At 43.3% G+C, this 22,320-nt stretch overlaps 1 protein-coding gene across 3 annotated transcripts in view; it reads right to left on the bottom strand.

The window, feature by feature from the left end:
- Positions 1–6,629, bottom strand: part of GLCE (glucuronic acid epimerase) — a 123,903-nt gene extending 117,274 nt beyond the window's left edge. For all 3 annotated transcript variants that reach the window (XM_036932322.2, XM_036932321.2, XM_036932323.2), the window contains exon 1: positions 6,434–6,629. The gene's annotated coding sequence lies outside the window, so the exon portion shown is untranslated. The remainder of the gene's footprint in view (positions 1–6,433) is intronic.
- Between the last annotated feature and the right edge of the window lie 15,691 nt (positions 6,630–22,320).

The following is a 22,320-nucleotide window of genomic DNA, read 5'->3' as shown; positions in this document are numbered from 1 at the left end:
AAGTCAAGTGTTACATGTTTTCGGTTAGAGATAAAAAAAAGTGCTGACAAGAAACTAATCTCCAATATTTACAATAGGTTCGAGACAGTCTCACAGCACATGGTTAATAAGTTATCTTTAGTCATTTAATGATTATATAGCATGTGCTAAGAACCACGTGGAATTAAGATTTATATGTACCTCTCCATATATGTGGAGATTAAGTTAACTCCTTGTTATTTAGCCAAGAAATTCATCTTTAAGCCCGACGGAGGGGCTGGAGATTGAATCAGCCAATGGGCAATGTCTTATCAATCATGACTAAGTAATTGAGCACTCACAAAAACCCGTAAGAAGAGCACTGGGGAACCAGAACACTTCCACATGCCACTGAACTAGGCCCCCAAACTCCATGATAAGAAGCTCCTTTATTTGGGACCTTGCCCTATGTATGTCTTCATTTGGCTGTTAAACTTGTATCCTTTACAGTATCCTTTATTAACTGGTAAACATGTGTTTTCCTGAGTTCTGTGAGACACTCTAGCAAATTAATCCAACCTAAGGTTACTGGAACCTCCAATCTGTAGCAGGCCGGTCAAGAAGCACAGGTTACAGCCTAGGACTTGAGACTGGCATCTGAAGTTGAGAGGAGGAAGGCCAGTCTTGTAGGACTGAGCCTTTAACCTGGGGAATCTGGTGCTGTCTATGGACAGATAGTGTCAGAATTGTGTTGACTCCAAGAATTGGGTCCTAGGAACCCAAAGGGAAAAGGAGAGAAGATTAGATCAAATGATCTTCAAGTTGCTGCTCTAAAGTTCAATTATTTTATTAACGCAACAAAAATTTGAGCACTATTTTGTAACAGGTACTGTCCTGGGTCCTGGGAATATAACACCAAATAAACTGAATCTTACATTATAGTAGAGATTAAAAGACAAAAAATATATACAGTATGTTGGAAAGCAGAAAGCACAAAAGGAAACAAAGCAAGGAAGAGGAATAGGAAGAGTGTGTGTGGAAGGGGTACTGTAAGTTTAAACCAGGTGCCAGTAAAGGCCTCCCAAAGGGGTGATATTTTAATTAAGGCCTGAAGAAAGTAAGGGAGGAAGACGTGTGGATATCCTGAGGAACATGTTCCAGACCTTCTGAAACTGCAAGGAGAGAGGCTTCTGTGGCTAAAGAGAAGTGACCAACAGGAAGTAAGCACGGGTAAGATTTTAAAAATTTAAGAAGTTACTACTGAGAGGTTCTTTTATCCAATCTTTTCCTCCTTTCACACCACCCCAACTCTTCATTTAAAGACTAACTTAAATCAAACCTTTTCAACACAGAAACTTCTATAACCACTTATCACATCCATACATATTCTGAGCTTCTGCAGCAGTATCACTCATGACATCTTTATATACTATCTTGCAATTAAATATGTACAGCCTCCTAATCCAAAATAAACCAAGCCTCTTCAGGGCAGTGACCAGATTTTGTTTTTTTTATATACCTATTAGTTGGCCCATGCTTGGCACTTAAATGGTTAGTGGTAAGGCTAATGCTAGTAACAGCTTCAGCAGACATAAGATTAGTAAACTGCAGATAGATTTTTTTTTAAAAGAAAAAAGAAGAGAAAAAGAAACTGAAACTAGGGGACTGTATTAGTAAAGGCACTGAGGCATCTCCATGTGTCATGATGTCATGATCCAAAGTCAGGATTTTCTCTGAGCCATGTCCTTAAGACTCTGAGATCCTCAACATCACTTTTCTAAAAGCCACTCTAGGCTTTTTTCCTCTTGGGGGGAAAATCAGGAACCTGGTATTCCTTTCAAATAATGGTTTTATTACATCAATGTTCACAACTAGATTAGCAAATAAAGATTACCACTAGGCTGTATTATCTTGAGCAAGTCATTCAACTACTCTTTCATATGTCACTTCCCTCCCCTGATAAATGAAGGAGTTGGATTAAATGGTCTCTAAAGTCCAGTCAATCTCAAATTCTCCATTTTAGCTCTTTTGAAAAAACTGAGTAAACTTTACAACCTACTTCCTCAATTATGAAATGAATAAAATATCTATTCATTAGATACAGGATTAGTGGTTGTCTGAAAATTCTGCAAGACTTTTCTGCAAGTATAACAGAGTAACCCTTACGTCCTATGGTACTGGAAGTCTTACTTCTTAAATATGAGGATAAAACTACAGATCTAGTATCAGTTTGTGGTCATAGGGGCAATAAAATAAAATAATTTAGAAAGCCCAGAATTTTAGAAAAATAGGACAAGACTGATTTGGGCTTAACTTGGGTAGACATTATGAAGACATTAATCTTGCCACTGAGAGTTCAAACCTGTAATGAGAGCCAACTGTATAAAACAAGTAACAGCGATTCAACAAGTAATAAGACAAATATAAACCTGCCTTTCAGTCCAGGAGGAGACAGACATAAATAATTACAGCACACAAATGAATGTAAGACAACGAGCAAACAAGACAGAGAATGACCCAGTGGGGTGGGAGAGAGGGAGGACCAGCAGAGATAGATTTAAAAGGCAGACAGTGCTTACGTTGTATCCTGAAAAATCAGTACACTTTGTCAGCAAAACAAGAGAAGGAAAGGCTTTCTAAGCAGCAGGGAGAATATATAAGAAGGCTCTGAGTCAGAAAACTGTATGGCTCTTTCAGTGAACTGATTGCATTAGTAAAGCTGGAGCTTGAGATTTAGGTGAGGGAAATGCAGGAGATAAGCCAGATGATGAAGGACCTTGTAACCTAAAGAGAACTAAAAAGGGAGAAGTATGGATGTTAAGAAGTAAGCACTGAACAAGTTTGCATTTCAGAAAAATCACCTCAGCAGTAAAGGATGAAGACTAAAAGGGGTCAACCGCTACAGATCTCACTCTACACCCAGAGTTAAAAAAGGACATTACATTATCATATAAATACTCTATTACAGAATAGGGATCAGAAATAAAAGTAACAATACTTTAAAGATAAAGCTAAATCATTAAAAGAAAATCATTTACCTACATAAATATATATTATGGAATTAAATATTTCCTATCTATCTGAAAAAGAAACAGGCTTCTAAAATTAGGTACGATGTACAGGAATTACATGAAACTAGTTGCATCCTGAGAACTGGATACTCTTATTAACATATACCCCTTTTTTGTACATATATATTTAATCTGCAACATGAAAAACAATGCAAAAGGATCCTTGGAATTGGAGCTTATATTGATTACTGACAGGGACTTTTCTTGATTTAATTTTGTATGTATGGAAATCAAGGCCCTGAGAGACTAAGCAATCAGCAGCACAGTGAAGATTGGAATTCATGTCTTAAGATATTTATTTCTAGAAATTGCTTTAGTATGTCACTTTTATGATTCTAGAATTTTGAATGATAATCCAAAAGACACTCCAGTTTTGTCATTTTCAAGAGTGTAATAATGAACTATAAGACTTTTTATGTTTCAGATGTCTCACAAGAAAAACACATATATATTAGATGTCCAAGTGTTTGACAAAAAAAAAATCAATTCCTGAGTCTCTGCCACAATAAGAACACTTTCACCACCATAAAAACACACCCTATTCTTTTCCAGGGTGTCTTAAAAACTTCCTTTCTCAAACTAAGTACACAATTAAATTTAAACAATGAAAGGCTTAAGATCAATTTATCTTTACACAATTAAATATCCAACATCTTCAACATGTTTTAGCATTTTATTTAGATCTCATTCAGTCTCCTCCTTATCGTTGTGCTCCCCACCCCACCTCTATAATTTTAGATATACATTTTGTCTTTCACTAGTACATACAATGCAAGTGGCAAGACGAAGAAAAAAAACTTACAAATACTGTACACTTCACAAGTTTGCAGTGACCAAATGTTTTAATTTTTACGCTTCTATAGTTCATACTTAAGTAATGTTTGCTCATTGAAATAAATTCAAATAATGTAGAAGCATAAAATATCTCTTCTCTACTTCCTCCTGAAAAATCCCCACTTAGTAAGTTTGATGTGTATCCTTACAGACTTTTTTTATACTTAATGTCAAAAGTTGCTAATCCTGAGTCCATACATATTTAACACCCAAATTCTACTGATCATAATTTAATCTCTCTTTAATAATTCAGAAGATAGATCATTATCTTGCTTGGTTTCTGGTATCACAGCAGACATCAATTATTTTATCTTTCAGGAACTATTTTAAAAAGTGAGCTGGACCCCCAGTATTGTTCATTTCTTCCTCATCAGCACCTCAATTATTTTACGTATTTTTATTTCTTATCTTTCTCTCTCTCTTGATGTAAGTTACATGAGAGCTGGAATCACTGTACCTCCAAGTGCTGTGACACCTAGCAGAAAAATCAAATATTTTTGACTGATTTGGTATGTTTCCTTGGAAATTATGAAAAGTGCTCTTTTAAAAAGTTACTGAAATCTACTAATGGATCATTTGCCTTTCAAAAATAATGAGAAAGAAAAAAGTCTGCTTAGGGATTTTTGGGTGCAGTTCCAACCAAATATCAGTTTTGATAACTATAAAAGTTAGTCAAGCATTTTGGTTGGAATTATAACCAAAACAAAAAACAAAGATAAAAAAACTTCAAAGGGTTAAATATTGCTATGTAGGATTCCCTTGTTTTTTGGAATGGTTGCAAAATTCAAACATTAGGTACATTATCCCTAATCTCTCTGATACTAAGATCAAAAGAAATGTCATTTTTTTAAAAGTGTCACTAAGAAATAGAGTAAGGCAGGCAAAATTCTTTGCTTTAGCATACTCTAATTTGTCTGTGTACCCGACGTTACAGAATTATTCTTGCAGGGTTCCACTGCCTGCCATATGAGTCTTCATTTACAGGCCTCTAAGATAATGTAGCTACTAAACAGAAGAACTGTCAAGCAAATGCACAGACTAACCTATACATTTTTGAAAAACCACATAAACATACACATAGGTCATTTTATTCCACCTAAATCCGGGCTAGTTACCAAGAACTCTGCTTAAGAGTCAAGGCTATCTGTACCTTTACAATAAAACTGTTAAACAGGATTCTCTAAAAGAGCTGTTAGCCATCCTTACAGGTCTCAAATGACGCTTTTACAGAGCTCTAGCTTTGGTACTTCAAATTCCAACACGTTATTTGGAGCTGAACTTGAAAGTTATCTCTTTCCACAAATGCTCTTCGAAGGACAGAGAGAAGCCAGAACGCACTTCCCAACACTACTTGACTGCTTAACACTCAGGCAAGACTTCAGGGCTGATCTAATAATGCAAGATCAGCAAAGCAGACCACCTAGGAAGGGGAGCCAAAACCGCACCGCCTTTCCCATCGTTGGCGGCTTCCACGCGCAACCTGAGGACAGGCGCCTGCCAAAGAATCTAGTCTTCCTGCCCACCTAAAGTGCTGCCACTCTCTCGCTCTAAAGCAGCGAGACCAGCTCGCCCCCGCCGGGATCCCGGGGCAGAGAATAGAAAACTGCGGAACAAACCCACTATTTCTCCAACTAAACAACAACACGGATCATTCTTCCCATTAAGCATTGAGTAACTCTCCTCTAGAAAGAGACCAGTTGCAGGATGCTGACCAGCCACAGGCTGTCTACTGGGCCGGCTGAGGATGCCACGAAGACCCCTGCCCGTCCGGATCAGACCCAGCGCTTGCTGAGCCGCGCCCACCATTCGAGATCAGCCGGAGACTCGCTAACTCTGTCGCCCCCAAAAAGACTGGAGACCATGCCAAGTTACCGCCGCCCTCTGGGCAAAGCAGAAACCCCAGTAAAGATGCTGGTCTCCGCGGTACACCCTTCCGCCCCCAGCAGACCACCAAGGCGGCCCCGGCCCGTGCAGGACGCAGATACATCACCCAGAAGCCCCGGATAAACAGATAAACAGACCCCTCTCCCCTGAACGCTAATGCACTGTTCCTTTACCCCAGGAATGCGAACCAGGTGCCCAATCCCGCTCAAAGGACCCCCCAAGATCCCAATGACCTGTTCCTGCAGAGATCTAGGACCTTTCTAAACCTCTACCCCCAAAGAGCCTGGGACTCCGACAAAAGGACCTCTTGTCCCGAAACCCCGCTAAACCACCTCAAGGAACCTCAGGACCCTGATAAATCTCCCTCGACCCCGTAGATCAGGGACCCTCCACGCCGCAACCCACCCCCATCCCAAGCCGGAAGAGCCCCAGTACCCCCCGATAAACCGCCTTCTCACCCCGAGGAGCCCTGGCACCCGCTATACAGCCCCTGAGCGCCCACACCCGGGTCCCACTTCACCGCCTCCTCGCTCCCCGCACTCCAGAACCCCGCCAAGCCTCGCGCCCACCAAGCAGCGCCGCGCTGCCCGCGGATCCGCCCCCGTCGGGAGCCCGCCTGCCCCGGGTGCTCCGTGTCCCCGCTCCCCGACCGCTCTTCAGAGGAGACGCGCTCCGGGCTTCCTTACCTGAGCAGCGTCGGAGGGCGAGCTGACCCGAGGGCCCTGAGGAACAGAAGGAGGCAGCAGGGAAGGGGCGGCCCAGGCCTGCGGCTGCTGCAGTTCCAACCTCTTCGCGAGGAAGCGCTTGTGTGAAGAGAGCCCTCCCGCTTCGCGCGCAGCGGAGAGAGCTGGCCACAGCCGTAGCCGCCGCTCTTCCCGCGAGATCCTAGCCACGGTGAAGGGCGGGGCCACGGCGAGGGGCGGCAGCGCGGCTCGAGTGGCAGCCCCGAGAGCCTGTTGGCTGCGGTGCGGGAGGCGGGACTCGGATTCTATTACTACCAATTGTAAAATAGAAAAGGTGATTGACCCTGCCCACCGCTTCTCCTCTCCCCCGCCCCTCATCAATAAATCAGGGAAAAAGCAGCAGTGACCTTAAGTCATCAGAGTTATTGCGCGTTTGCGATAAGGTGGCTTGGCTAGGGAACCCTCGCTTGTGTCTGGACCTGCTCTCCATAGATATACCTAGTTTAGAGAAGTAGCCAATCTTCTCACCTGTGTAGGCTGACGCGTTGTTACCCTTAGTTACAGCGTAGCCTGAAGTGCCCAAGAGATTCCTATCTTCCTGGTTGAAGGCGCACCCTCCTCTGGTTGCCTGGGTCTAAACCTTTTACATCTCAACCTCTCCTCCCTGTGCACTTCAAACAGGGCGCCATGGCTGAGATACCTTTGCTTCCCAAACCCCAACTCGGGACATCTGGTCTGACAAAGGACCCTTCTGGCTACTGCATTTATTTCTACTTAATGCCTTCTAGAAGAGTAAAAACGTAAATCTCACTTGAGTCGCCAAAATAACATATTACAAAATTACACGAAAGGTCGTATCTCTGTAGACCCTGCTAATGTGAAAAGGAATACGTGAAGAATGTGATATTTAAATATATGAAATCTGGACCCGCCCCAGAAAATGTTCCTAGCCTTTCGTTTACACCAACAATATCTTCACTCTTAAGTTCAGTCTCTCCATTATTATGCCTGTCCTGTAGCCTTCATTCAGGATCCCCTCCTCTTTCCCTTACCCACAGCAAGAAGTGCTCTTTGTCCTCATCAAGGCTAAGGCCTACACCTGCGCACTGGATCACAGCCATTCCGATTTTGTTTAATCAACTATTCTTTCTCCATTATCAGTTTTCCCCTTTAAGTTAGCTCTTTTCTCTCACAAACACAGTCTCCTCCATGCTTTGAGCAGAACAAAACCACCGTACCTCTTCCACGCTTCAAGCTATTCTCCTTTCTTCTCAAAATCACATTTCTTGAGAAACATTACAGTATATTTGCTGTCTCTATTTTCTCATCTCTTATTTTTCCCACTACAATGTTGCTTACACCCACACAATCTGTTGCTCTCTAAATGGTCACAAAAGACCTCTTTCCTAATGGGTGAATGTTCTATTTTGGGGCATCATTCTCCAGTGACCTCTCTGCAGCTTTTGATAATGCTGGCCATCTCTTCCTTTGATACCTGCCTACCTACATTCTCTTGATTCTCCAACTACTTTTCTTAACTTTTTTGGGGTCCCCTTTACTGGCTTGAAAACTGTGTGTATTGATGTCTCCTTGTCTTATAGCTAGATCTTGTGCATAGTAAGAAAAATGGCCACACATTGTGGCACGCTTCGAGTGCCATTAAATGGGTCATCCAAAAACCGTTAGAAGGGTCTAGAGAGAGAAGACATGACTATAAGGTTGGGTGTTAAAAGAATAGGTCGGCCCATACAAATGCAAGGCAGAAACTGAGTCTTTCAGAGAAAATAGTGTGAACCTGAGCACCGAGGAAAGGATGTGGGCTGAGCCTGGCTATGGGCTGACAAGTTTGGTGGATGGAAGATTTCTGAAGAAGAGAAATGGGAGGTAAGATTAGAGTGGTACCAACACTAAAAGGCCTTAAACACCAGGCCAAGCTGACTGAACTTAATTCTGTATTAAATGGGGAGCTAGAATCAACCCTAACATTTGTAGGGCACACAGAAATTTGTACACATGGAGAACACATATCAAAAATAAATATGTAAAAGTAATAAAACTAGCTAACAGATTGTGAAATTTTAAAAGTTATATCCTTATACCTAGACAAATATACTTCCATAACTACTTGGAAGTCCAGGTTTAAACTGAGAAATCTGGGACTTCTTAGAGTTCCCTACCGGAACAGGGGAAGTTGGCCTTCATACAGGGCCGTCTTACCTCTTTTCTTCCCACAACTAGGCTGGCCCTGTGCTGTAAGGTACCTCCAACACATGGGGCCCTCCAGCCCACGTGTCCAAGCTCCAGTCCCACTTTTCCCTCTATAAAACTACTATTTTTTGGCCACTCCACAGGTCCAAGGGTACATAGCTCAGGATCTGGGGGACAAGTCCACGCAGGCCCTAGAAATGGGCTCAGAGCCATTTGGGCAGGGAATTTGGGTTTCTGGGTACCTGCAGTGAGGTCTGAAGGGGTGAAATCAGCTCCGGATGGGTACCTGCCTTTGGCTTGATGGACTCCTGCTTGGTGTGGAGGAGTGCAGCCTGAGAAGGGCCAGTGACCCTCAAAGGCAGCCACCTCCCACCTGCGTCCTAACGTGGTACGCGCGGAGCCACTGGATTTCTTTAGTAGGTTTATGACATATATAGCAGATGTATATTTTAAAGCATAAATCTGTGTGTTTTCTACGTGTTTCACCTCCTCTTCTTTTGCACTGGTATCTTAATGGCAGAAATGTACCAGAAAGGGACTATTCTTGATTATAACCTTACACGGAATCTTCTATCCAGTGCCCAGTTTAATAAATTACACCATTCTATAATTCCCTTACTAATTAATGTATCGGAAACCTGGGTGTCTCTAAGTGTGAGAAAAGGGAGAAGCTGTGAAGCTCTCTTAGCCTGGACTAGAGCTTGGAACTCTTACATTTGACTTCAAAATTAAAATGCTTTGGAAGCAGAAGCTCTTGAAGAGACCCTATATGAAGGGTACACAGGCAGGATGAGTACTGAAAAGGCAGTAAGCCTCCACAGACGGGGGCACCCCCCTCACCATCTGTCTTTATGGCATGATACTTCACTCTGTGGCCTGACAGGCTCTGTTCTCGCACCCTCGCCATCTGGTACCCAGGGCTCCCTTCCTCACATTGTGCACTACGAGCCACCAAAGAGCCAGAACCAGCATAGCTTCTGTTTTTGATAGCCAAGCCTAGGCTCCAGCCCCTGGATCCTGCATATCTCTCAGTGGAGCTGTGGTTGATTTTAATGGAGGCTTTGACTCTTGCTTGGTCCCAGGGCTGGCATCTGCTCACAGCCTCACTCTCACCATCTGTGGTTGATCTTTGCCAACCAGCAGAACAGAAACAGCTAACTTCTTACCGTCTTACCATCTGCTGCCTGTACCTGCCTGTTATTAGTCCAGGTGAGGACAACCAAACCTTTCTGTTCCTGTTCCAACCCATCCTTAGTGGTGTCCTGCTCCCTGGGCCTGCTCCTGGAAAAGCTTCCCATGGCCACTGCACATCCATAGAGAGCATAGAAGATAGTATTGTTTGGGAAGCTGGAAAAAGAAATCTGGCTCTCAGACCTAACCCCCACTCCATCCTTTTAGAGCTTTGCGGGAGCACCTATTTGCGTAGGTTGGAAGGCTGAAATTCTTTATGAATTGCCCCAAGATTGAGGGAGCAGTATTCATCTGTCCATTTGCTGACCACAGTCTAAATCTCTGTGTGTGGTTTGTTTTTTCCCAGATGCCCAGTCACAAAGGGGGAAAATCGAGAGAGTCGTGGTGGTTTTTAAATGTATCCATACATTCTTTGACGCATTTCTGTTCAAGAGATGGAGCTTAATTCCCCTCCCTCTGCGTAGAGACCAGACCTAGAGACTCACTTCGAACAAAGGAGAATATGGCAGAAGTGATAGGGTATGGCCTCTGAGACTAGGTTGTAAGGGGCATTACAGCTTTTCCTGTGGTCCCTCTCTCTTTTCCCGTGGTCTGTCTCTCTGATCACCTACTCTGGAGAAAGCCAGCTGCCATATCATAAGGCTATTCAAGCAGAGGCCCACATAGCAAGAAACAGGCCTTCTGCCAACAGCTGTGTGAATGACCTATCTTGGAAACCCCAGTCCAACCCCAGTTAAGCCTTCAGATGCCTATTTGCCCTAGGCCAATACCTTGATATAACCTCATGAGAGACCCTCTGCCAGAACCACCCAGCTGAGCCTATCCCAGATTCCCTCTGGGAGATAATACACGTCTATGGTCTCGAGCCACTTCATTTTGACATCATTTGTTATGCAGCCATAGATCGCTAATACAACAGTGCTGAGGGTGGTTCCGTCTACTCCTACTCCTGAACAAAAATCTAAAAATCTCACATCCTACTAGCCATCAGACTCTACCATCCTTAAAAGCAAAGAGCAATGGATTTATAGCCATAATTGCTGCATCTAAAATTCAAGTGGTACTGCACCAAAAGCAAGTGGGAGAAACCATTGTTTGGTGGGAACAAAGATTTCAGTGCCTTCAGACTATTAAGAGCATCACAGCAATTGGAGAAACAGCAACCATGGAGCCATTTGGAGGCAGTTAATAGTAGGTCTTGAGCAGTAGGGAAATTTTTCACTTTCAAAAACATAGAGTGCTTCACGAACATACTACTGTCACCCAAATCTTAAGAGAAAGTGTATGTTTCCATGAAAACAGAGGGAAAAAACTTCTAACATCCTCTTACCCATCCATATTAAAGGAGAATAAAAGTTGAAAATTCCATCTATAGGGGCCCTGTCAAAATTAAATTGACATCCTGACACCATTAAGTGCCCATGTGAGAGCAGAGCATGTTTGACAGCAAGAAGATTGAAATTCTTTCTGAATATAAAACTATATTTCTGAAGTCTTAACATTGTGAATTAAGATGCAGTGAGAGAGCAATTTCCCTATTAAAGAAAATGAGGAAAAACCATTTAAAAAGGGAACCAGTTAGCCAAGTTACATACATTACCTGTCTAAATTCATTTTACATGTGTAAGAACCATATAGATAGGCCATACATAAAAGGAGTCAAATAATTTACAAGCTGACCAGGAGATAAATTACAGCTAAGAAGATGTATTTGGGATTCATTTACATCTGCATGATTCAAATGACCATAACACAAATGTGGTGATCTACCATTTCCTTTAGCAGTGAGGGAAGAAATTAAGTCTTAGAACAAGACCCTAGAAAGACTGAATCCTAAAAACCCTTTTCTTAATCCCTCAACATCAAATTTTAAAAATCAGCAAATACTTATTGAATAGCTACTAAGTGCAAGGTATGGTGAAGATGCAAAGTAGAACCACAATTTTTGCCATTAAAAAAAAAAGTCCTATGGATTAGCTGAGAATCAGAAACACACAATGCCTTGCATGTATTAAATTCTCAATTGCTAGCAGATAAATTGATGAAAAGGCATCCTGAGCAGTCACTGTCGGTTACCCAGCCAACAGCAGGAATCGGACCCCTCCTTCCTTCTAACAGAACCCTGCCTTTGTTCAGCAGTGGGTTCAGCTCCAGAACGAATCCACTCATGGCTATCCTATCCCCTTTGCCATATGTTCATTTTCCCTGCCTCTTCACCAGGTAATCCAAGTTTCCTGGATGGCCTTTAGGGAAACTTTTCTTTTCCTGGGAAATCCTCTTTCCACCTGCTCTCTTCTTCTTTCTGCTTGGAATACTGGCATTCAGGTTGGTGTCTGGTACTGTGGCAAGCATCTAGTGACCATAGGAAAATAAGGCCATAATGATACGGGATAAATGAATAGTGTGGACAAGAAGCATAACAGAGCTTCAGAGCCAGGAGAGAACACCTACACTTGGTAGTGGTAGAATGAATGTCAGTTATTTTTGCCTGCCTGGCATCCATTTTTCCTTCTTCTGGTAACAATATCTCAAATTTCCTTTGGAGAGCCACCCAACTCCCATTCTCCAGTCAAGCAGTTCTGTGTGGCTGACCCTAGCTATGGGTTCCAGAACTGGACACATGACCCACACCTGGTTAATAAAGCACCATAGCAGTAAGTTCAGGAGAAGTATGTGACCCATCCTTCTCTGGGACATCTGCTGGAACTTTTAAGAAAGAGAAGTTTGTTTGCCCTGAGTTTCTTAAGCTGGCAAGATGTAAGCCTTGACTTTCTGGGACTACCACATGAACATTATTGTCATCCACTCCAGAATAAACCTAATGCAGAATAAAATCAATAGATCAGAAGAATCAGTAGAATCAGAAGAGAGAAAAAGGTTACGAATGGTATTTTACCTAAAGTCATACTTAAAGTCTACTCCTGGACTTATCGATTACATGAACCAATAAGTTCTTTTTTTTGTTCACTTAAACCAGTTTAAGACTGGTCTCATCACTTGATACTGAAAGAGTCCTAACACAGTGGCTAGAGACGATTACACAGAAGAAATGGGAGGTAAGCTATACTCTCAGGATGGAAGGAAGTTTGATAACAAACAGAAGAGGAGGGGGTGCTTCTGGATGGAGTAAAGAATGTAAGGCTTTGAGTCAGTGAGTGAATATATCTGGTGGAACAAACAATTCACCTTAGAGAGTAAGTGAGTACAGAAATACAGGTCAGAATTGGATTACAGACGGGCTTGAAGGCCAGGCAGGGTCGGAGCTTTATTCTGTAGCCAACTCCACATCAAAGGCTTTTAAGCAGAAGAAAGACCTGGTTGAACCAGTGTTTGGGGAATATTAATCCAGTAGGATCTCACAGGTTAGAAGTGGGGAAAGCCCAGGTATGAGAAAGTGAGGGCAGAATTCAAGATGGGGTCTGTCCAAGATGAGATGACCCCAACAGTAGGCAGCCACCCAGCAGGGCAGAGCTGATCAGTTTTTTATTACCAAGTAGTAAGGAAACTCTTCATGAAGTTTTGACTTAAGAGACATAGTACTTAGAATCAGTCATTCAATACAGTATACATTCTACAGATATATACATGAGCCCAGCACTCTGCCAGATGCTTGACAGCAATGAAGACTAATCAACAAGGTATACTTCCATAAACAAATAAATACACCATGATAGGGACTATGAAAATTATTGCATATTATGAGATTATATATCAGAGAACCTAAACTAATCACAGTCTCATTAGGTCCCTGAGAGTCAGGGAAGTCTTCCCAGACGTAACATTTAAAATCAGAGCTGAAGCAGAAGTAGGAGTTAACATGGTGAGAGGGGTTGACAAGTAGAACACTCCAAGCAGAGGCATGCTAAAATTAGATGGGATTTCTACCAAAGATCTGACAAAATTCCGATGTGGCTTTCCTCCAAGGTGTAGCAAGAGTCTAAAGAGTTAAGTAGGAGGCTGTGTTATGCAGGGTCTTTTGTGCTATGAAAAGGGTTTGGAGCTTTATCCTAACAGCAATGTTGGCCTGTGTTTCTGAGATTGGTCAATCCCATTCTCTGGTTCCATCACCAAAAGGAGTCAAGGAAAGGATCAACCTCATGCATATTCCAAGCGGATGGTCACCAGATGGTGGGACTCTTAAGGTTTTGGAGAAGGTCCTCTACCTTGAAAATACCTCCTCCCCCGCTTGCAAACTGTTGTCTAAAATTTCATGAACAGGGCATCAGTTACACAATGGAAGATCAAATGTCAAATGCTAATTCCTCCAGGAACAGGAGCACAGCAACTTACATTTGATTTACATTACAACTTACAAACAACTGATAGCTGGACTTCCCTGAGAACAGGTTTTGCGGTCACAGAGAGGTGGAGGACTAGAGGAAATTGGATATGAAAGCAGAAAGAAAAGTCACAGAGAGGGGAGAGGCATATACCAGGGAAACACTGGAGGCACCAGAGAGAATACGTGGCACACAGTACATGTTTGACAGATACTTGTAGGGAGAAATGGAAGAGAGGAAGAAATAAATCTCATAATTTAATCAAGACCTGGCATCTATTTCAGGCAACCAGATTGGCTCTGTTCTCCCTGAACCCACTCACATGGTGCCTTGGGAAGACTAGGGGCAAGGAAAGCAGGAAAGAGAATGCAAATACATCTCCAGCAATCTTTGGGGTGCATGAAGCATGCTTTGTCATCCAGCTGGTTCTGGGGATCACAGGCACGGACTATGGCTTTGCCTTCCAATGCAGATAGGTTGCTACAATGAAGAGCATAGAGTAAAAATAGGTATTACTGAAATAGAAAAATAAAGGATGAGTAAAAGACTAGGAGATTAATACAACACTTGCAAGCATATTTATATAATCACAGAGACAGAAGTTTGAAATAGTAATAATTTTATTGCAGCACTTATAGAACACAGTGAAGATCTCCAACCTTTCCTGGGGAGGGCCGGGAGCCTGGGCGAGTGGGCAGGAACGGAGCCCTGGGAGGCTGGTGGGGAGATAACCACAGCAGACACTACATTTCCGTGCCCGTGAGGTTGAGGCCCAGCACCTGCACTGAGGTACTCCACATCTCTGAGGCCCAACTTGCAAAAACCACTGCTCTTCTCCTGACATTTTTTGAGTAGTCCTTGGAACAACTGTTCATTAGCAACTCCCAGAGGTTTTGTTTAAACAGCCATATTGAATCATCATTACTGGCCAAGAGTTGTCTTCACCTGTAGACTTCTTCACATATTTGGGGGCAGAAAAATCTAACAAAAACTGTTTTTGAGTAGTTAAGGATAGTTTCTTTCTTTTTTTTCTATGCAGTGCAAAAGATAAACCTCCTATATTCCTTGTGTACATTTCAACTAAATATGTATTTTTGCCGTCTTCTTCTAAACCTCTGCTGTCAGAATAAAAATACTTCTGGAACAGCTTAGTAAATTCAGTGTGTTAATGGCAATTTGACCTTTCGCTGATTTCAAATTAATCAACAGGGAAACAGTAAGTTGCCTTAATTAAAGCATTATCTTCATTACAGATTATTAAATGGGTGAGAAAAGGACGCCCTGAAAACCAGCATGTGCTCTGTGGTTATAACAACCCCAGCATTTTGAAGGTAGTGTGATTGAAGGCTTGTGTGGAGAAACTGGAGCTGGTGTATTGAACTAAGAATATACGGATTATGACCTGCTGAACGAGGGGACACAAGCCACCCACATGGGGCCAGCAGGGAGCTCCCTCAGCATCTGAGCTCCCACTTTGGGGTTGTTTTGATTGAAGGAACAGTATACCCACACGAAGGAAGTAAAATCACAAAATTTATTTAACTCTTCAGAAAGATCTGCAGAGTTGGAGGAAACACGAGCCAGGAGAAGGGCAGCCCTCCATTCTGGGTCACAAGCCAGTGGGAGATAGAGAGCAGGGTAGCAGGCATCTATTATTTGTAAGGTGTTTGGGGTGGAGGTCACTAACTATTTGTAGACTCCACACTAAGTGGTTATTTTAAAAGGTGCCCCGGGAAAAGCAAAGCTGGAACATGGGCTGGGAACCCTAAGCTGACATCCTTATCTAAATGTCTAGACTCTGGCGGTTGCAGGGCTGTCATACCATCAGATGACTAGGCAGCCACTCAAAATAGCTGGTTTTTCATGACAAGGGTCCAGAATTGAATTTGGCGATTGGATATCTCTGCAAAATATGAGCCATGTTAACAATGAGTCCTTCTCCCCAGTGTGTTCTAAAGATTGTTTCCATGGTGATCTACATTGTTCTGTCTAAATATTCTTCATGCCGTTTTTTTCCTCCGTCTAGATATTAGTGAAGCACCTATCACTTGAGTATCTCTTCTCTGAACAAGTCCCCATGAGGAGAAAGAGAATATTTCTTGGAAGAGATGAAAGGCTGACACTTGTCAAAAGGAACCAAATTTGTGAGATTATGCAGGGCCTGAGGTTCCCTGGAGGGAGGGCCTCCTATGGAGGGATACCCTTTCTGCTCAGGTAGTGAGAAGGCAATAGCCCCCAGTCTATATATTCCATCACCTCTGAGATGTCTTCTGAGGGGTTCAGTTCTTCCTAGGCTTTGGATAGGATGACAAACTGGGGAAAGGAGATGGGCTGGAATGGGATCACCCTTAGGAAACAGATGTTTCCACCATGTAGCAGAGACAATGCTATTTATACACCAAACCATTCAATTTTCCCCTGGCACATGGGAAGATTTCATTTTCTAGGTGCAGCCAGGTGCTAGTTCTAGCTTGAGATGGGGGCAGAAGCAATGGACACCACCTCTTGGCTAGGCCCTAAAATCTCCTGAGATATCCTTTGCCATCTCTCCTGCCTTATCGCCTGACTGGCTGGATACAGAGGAGCCAGTTCAGGGTTCCAAGGGCCTAGAAAATGAAGGGACCACTGAAAGGAAGTAGTGGGTCCTAAATCACTGTGTGGTAGACTGTCAAACACTTGAACTGATGTGAATGAGAAATAAACCTATTAGGTGTTAAGCTACTGAGATGTGAGGTTGTTTGTCACAACTGGCCTACGCTGGCATTAACTGATGAGGTGTGGCAGGCTTGGGGGCAGACCCAGCAATAGATGGCAGCTAGAAGTCTGTGCAGAGAAACAAAGTGCAGAGAGCAGAGCTGAGATGGACAGGAAAGGGGTCAGAGTCCAGATCAGGGTCTTCAAGGTGGCATTAGCATCCATAGCCCAACATTAGCTGAATGTGACAGAAGGAGGTCTTGGAATCCAAAGACTGGGGTTCCCACTGGACTGCAGCCTCTGGTGGCACATTTTTCACAGTGAGAGCAAAACAGGACCTTCACTCCAAAGGAATGAAGTGGAGCATTTAGAAAGAAAGGGATCAGAAAGGGCAGGGTTCAAGCAAAAGGAAAAGACATAGACATGGTGACTAGGACTGCAGAGGCTTGGATACAGGAGAAGGCAAGAATCTCTTCCCTGGTTCAGGGACATGTCAGAGGAACAGAATGAGCAGTCACGGCATGGGTGACTCAGTGTCAACCTTCTGGGTTAATAACACTTGGGGTGGGAGTGGGTAGTTATATTTATTGGAGGGTACAAAGTAGCCTTGACAACCAGTCAGAGGATGGGGAGTATGAAGAAAAAGCCAGTCAGCACAGTGGGGGATCAGGAGCCAGAGCTCAGAAAGTGAGAAAAGAATGAGGAGGCCACCTATGGGGTGAGGCAGTGAGAGAGGGTGGGAGGAAGAGGTTAAAAGAGTAATCTGAGAAAAAGCAGCAAGAATGGAGTGAAATGATCAGTTGATAGCCTTCTAATACCACGTCAGGTAGACTTCAAGAATGGCATCAAGTGGGAGACAAGCAGGGGCACTGATGCGCCAGGATGTCAGGCAGGATCTGAGACCAAGCAACAAGGAAAGGAAGCGGATCACCTCAAGGAAGCGTCCTCACTGCTTCCCTGCAGCCCTGGGAATGAGCTATGTCAGTGTGTTGGTGAGGCCTGACTTTACCTGAACATCACTGTAACCTGCACACTCTCATAGTGAGGATCAGTGCTCTTCTCATTCAGCTAGTCACAGGCGGAATTATCACTCCAGCTGCAGGCACTGGACAATTGCCTGTTACTTAGATGCTCATAAAAAGTTTTTATAGGCAATGAGCTATGAGATTGTTAACATTTACATTCTGCCCCATACCTAGGAGTTTGGCTTGCCGTATATGAAGAATAAGAGTTCTGCAGGTTGATTATTACGGGGCATACTGTACTTTATTGGGAGAAGTGGTTGGCAGCTCTTGGGATAATTAAGCTCTCATCCAGAGACCAGGGAGCTCAAAATGACCAGGGATGGTATAGTCACACTGAGCTGGACAAATGGTTAGTTCAGCCCAGGATTCTGACTCTGGTGAACAGTGGTAGATGTTTCCCCACAAGATTTTCAGTGTGGGCTGGGATTTCATTTGCCATAGGAAGAATCTCCCCAATATTCTCCCAAACTTTTGTTCTATAAGCTGAAATAAAACTTCTAATTAAAAGAAAAAAAGAAACCTCTCCAAGAAAGAACACACTGGTTTATAGGTGATATATAATCTCATTTATACTATAGTGTGAATGACTGATACCCAGTACTTTCCAGGGTTATTTCAAGTGTGGAGAGGCAGACAGCAGGGTATAAGAAATTGGGGTAAGGTGAAGTTATGAGGAAGTAAAAGTTTACAGAATAGGGGGTGACTAGGGTTGCTTATGATAGTCCTTTACAAGGAGACCTCAGCTTACTTCTCCAGCCTCCTCCCCTGCTTGTCTACCCATTTCTCACACTTGTCCTCCATCACTGCCTTTCTCAAGACATATAATGTCCTGCCTTGTCTCTGTGCCTCTCATGTTTATTCCCCATACTCGGGACATTTTTCCATCCCACAGTCTCTGCCTAGACAGCTCTTACCTCTCCCTCCAAGTCCAGGTTCAATATTATCTCCCTGTGAAGCCCTCCAATCTCCCAGACATTGCCAGTTGCTGCTTCCTCCGTGTTCCCTATCCAGGCTTCTTTCAGCACTGGTTATTTGAGATAGCTTCTCCTCAAGACAGTGAGGCTCTCAGGGGCAGGAACCATCATTAACTTGTCTCTGGATTCTGTGTTGAGCATAGGCCCTAGTAGATGGCTGCTGGATCGATGAAAAATTTTCTATCTCCCAACCTTCCCCAAAGTCCTGTTCATTACCTCAGATTCCCCCCTGCATCCTTGGCTCTCTCTTGGTGTCTCGACTCTCATTGGTAAGTTGGAAGTAAACACACTTAGGTGTTGTGAGGATGGATGAAGAGAAATGTAAATGCCAAGTAGGAACCATCAAAGCAACCTAAAAGAATTGCTCATATGGCCTTGACTTTGGGAAGGCTTTAACATGAAATGATGATTCATTAAAAATGACCCCTTTACTAAGTGCCTGTTATACTCCTGATGCTGGATTGGAGGCTGGTCATTTGCCTTACTTTTAATGGATTTTATATACATTTTTCATTCCAATTTTCTGAGAACAGATGAAACCAAAATGTCCCATCCACTAGAAGATATTGCTCTCTTGGGCTGGTCATGCACTACTTTGATGAGAATTCATTTTTGAATCAGTCTATTCACTAAGTTGATGACCAGTTAATCCAGAAACGTAAAACCCTGAGCCAAAAGCAGCATGGTAAAAAAAAAGGAGCAAATCTGAAGGAACTGGGTTCTAGTCCCAGCTCTGCCCTTAGTAGATGTGTACTAATTCTTTGTCTCTTCATCTTTCAAATGAAGAGGACTTGGCAGACTCTAAGATGGCCACATGCTTACTCCCATTAGCTCCCATTATGATCTCCTTTTCCACATTAGCTTCTTACACATTAACTCTTGTCCCATGGTGTGCTCTCCCTTGATTGTGGGTGAAACCCTGGAACTGCCTGAGCCAAGAGAGCACAGCAGAAGCAACACTATGCGACTTCTGCGTCTAGATGATAAAAAGGCAGTGCAAGTCTGCTTTGCACTTGGGACACCAGCATTTCGAACTTGGCTACCGTTGTGTGAGGAAATCCAAACTAGCCTTTGTGACAAAACCACAGAGAAAGGCCGTTCTAGTCAATAGATAGATAGACATGTGAGTGAAACACATCCAGGTGAGTCTAGCCCTTGGGCACTGAGATACCTGCAGCCTATGAGTCTCCCTAGCTCAGATCGCAGATACCATGGAGCAAAGCATTTCCTATTGTGTCTCTCTGAATTCCTGACCTAAAGATTCTATGAATATAGTAAAATGTTTGTCCTATGCCATCACGTTTTGGAGTGGTCTGTTATGCAGCTATAGTAACTGGAATAGGTGATATCTGTCCTGACTACCTCACAAAGTTGTGAAGATCAAATGACATTAGTATGTAAGACCATGCTCTGCACATTTTTAAGTAATCTACAAATAAAATTCAGTAAACTTACATGAAACAGCTGTGCCTGGCATTCACTAACCTCCCCACCTTCCTGCCCTTGCAGGTTCTAAGGCACTGCTAAGGAACCGTGAGACCTCGAGGAACTCAGTTTGAAAACCACTGTCCTCATCCAATCTATTCATCCCATGAGTAAGAAAACATAGGTTCAGAATGACTTGCCCAAAATCACACAGCTAGCTATGTGCTTGCTTCCATTTGTCATGCTGCCTCCAAAAAGAACTATTTAAGGTAGGGCCATCCTGGTGTGAGAGCCGGAGAGTTGCAAGCAGGGACAAGTAAGACCACTGTGTGATATTTCTTTTCAAGTCTCAGGCACTTTAAGCTGCTGCCCAAGCATGCCAAAGACAAGCCTATTTCACTTCCCTCATTCACGCCCTGCTCCTCTCCCACTCAGTCCTACCTAAATGAACTAGATCATTTCACTGGGTAAAATAGAAAGATGGAGCTGCATATTCCACATGGAGCTCTGCAGGCTGTCAGCTCAGTGACAAATGGAGAGCTGAGCTAATGCAGAGGCCCGTCTGGCTTGGGTGACACTGTTTGATCGCCTGTTATCGGCATTCACAGAGAGACCCTAACTGCCACTTGGTGATGGGGTGCTACACCGTGGTTAAGTGCGTGAGGGCCTCTCTCCGTTACTAAGCTTTATGTTGTCCCTCTAGCAGCGAGGGCAAAGGCAGGCTGGGATTCTGATCAAGTTATGTGTAATGCACTGCCTCTCTTAGTCAGCTGATATCCCAACTATTTCAATGGCAGGAACAAAATTAATAAACCCCCAAACCGAACCAAGCAGGAAGGATAAAGGTGAGAACTATTGACCCAAGTACAGTAATGTCTTTCCATCTGATGTGATCCATTCGTTCACCTGGGAAGGTGCTCTGGGTATTGATGAAGGACCCCTGACACTCTGAAAGCCACAGATTCATAAATCATTGAGTTTGAAAGAGGCTTTGGTGTTTGTCCCCTGGAATAAGGGTGTTGGTCACTTAGGATTTATGGCTCTGGGGAAGACTATTTATCTAAATGGCTACGGAGAACACTAAAGGGAGACGTTAGTGTTTCTGATCCGATGTGAGCCAGGCAGCTTGGAGCTTTACATGGGAACCCAGGAATATCAGGTTTAAATGAACTTTCAAAAAACCGATGGATGCATATTTGCTGGGTCTTTCCTTCCAGTCTTTTTTTCTGTGTATGTGCACACACACACACACACACACACACACGATCTTATTTTTACGTATATATAAAATTTAAAATTAAGAACTTGTGTACTATCGTTTGCATTCTGCTTCTTTACTTGATGTGAATAAAACAAAGGTTTCCTCTGGCCAGGATTCTCACCTGGCCCTGGATGGCTAGCATGCTACACACGTGTGGGCAATGTGTTGTTATTGACTCTATATAAAGAGTTCTGCCCAGTGCTCTGGGCAACACGGTGGCAGGGCTGCAAGGCTGCAGGAGAGCAGAGCAGAGGCTGGAGTGGTGGCAGCGCTGAGGACAGAGGCCCAGAGGATGGCTGTGCAGCTAGAGAGGCCCAGAGGCAGAGACCGGCTTGCTGCTGGCAGACTCGCTCTGCATGTGCGGGATTCTAGTGACTGACCTGCCACCATCGAAATAAAGTTGGGTATAACCCTTTCACCCCAAGAATGTTTTGCTGTCATTTTCTTTGGTCACACTGAACCCATAGCGAACTTGCCCAGGACTGAAACCCATTGGCAAGACAGTGTGATACTACACATTCTTTGAAGGTATGTTTTATAGAAGCAACATAACATTTAGTCATCTATATGTTCCATAATATATTCAACAATTCCTGTATTAGTACACATTTAGTTGTTTCCAGCTTTCAGAGTGTCTCTGAAATGTTCTTGAGGTTAAATCCTAGAAGTGAGATTCCTGAATCAAAGGATACATCCCTTTTTATAAGGCACTTGACACAAATTGCCTTTACAGTTTTTCAGTCACTTTATTTCCTCTTTTCTTTTGCAGTGGGCTGTGTGTGAGCTGTGGGACTTCAGCCTGCCTTTTTATCCTTTCTCCAAGAATGATCAT

The sequence above is a fragment of the Manis pentadactyla genome, chromosome 11 (genome assembly GCF_030020395.1).
Source record: "Manis pentadactyla isolate mManPen7 chromosome 11, mManPen7.hap1, whole genome shotgun sequence".
In the NCBI taxonomy this organism is placed as follows: Eukaryota; Metazoa; Chordata; class Mammalia; order Pholidota; family Manidae; genus Manis; species Manis pentadactyla.
Note: the sequence above shows the minus strand (reverse complement) of the source record. Positions and strands in the feature narration are given on the sequence as shown.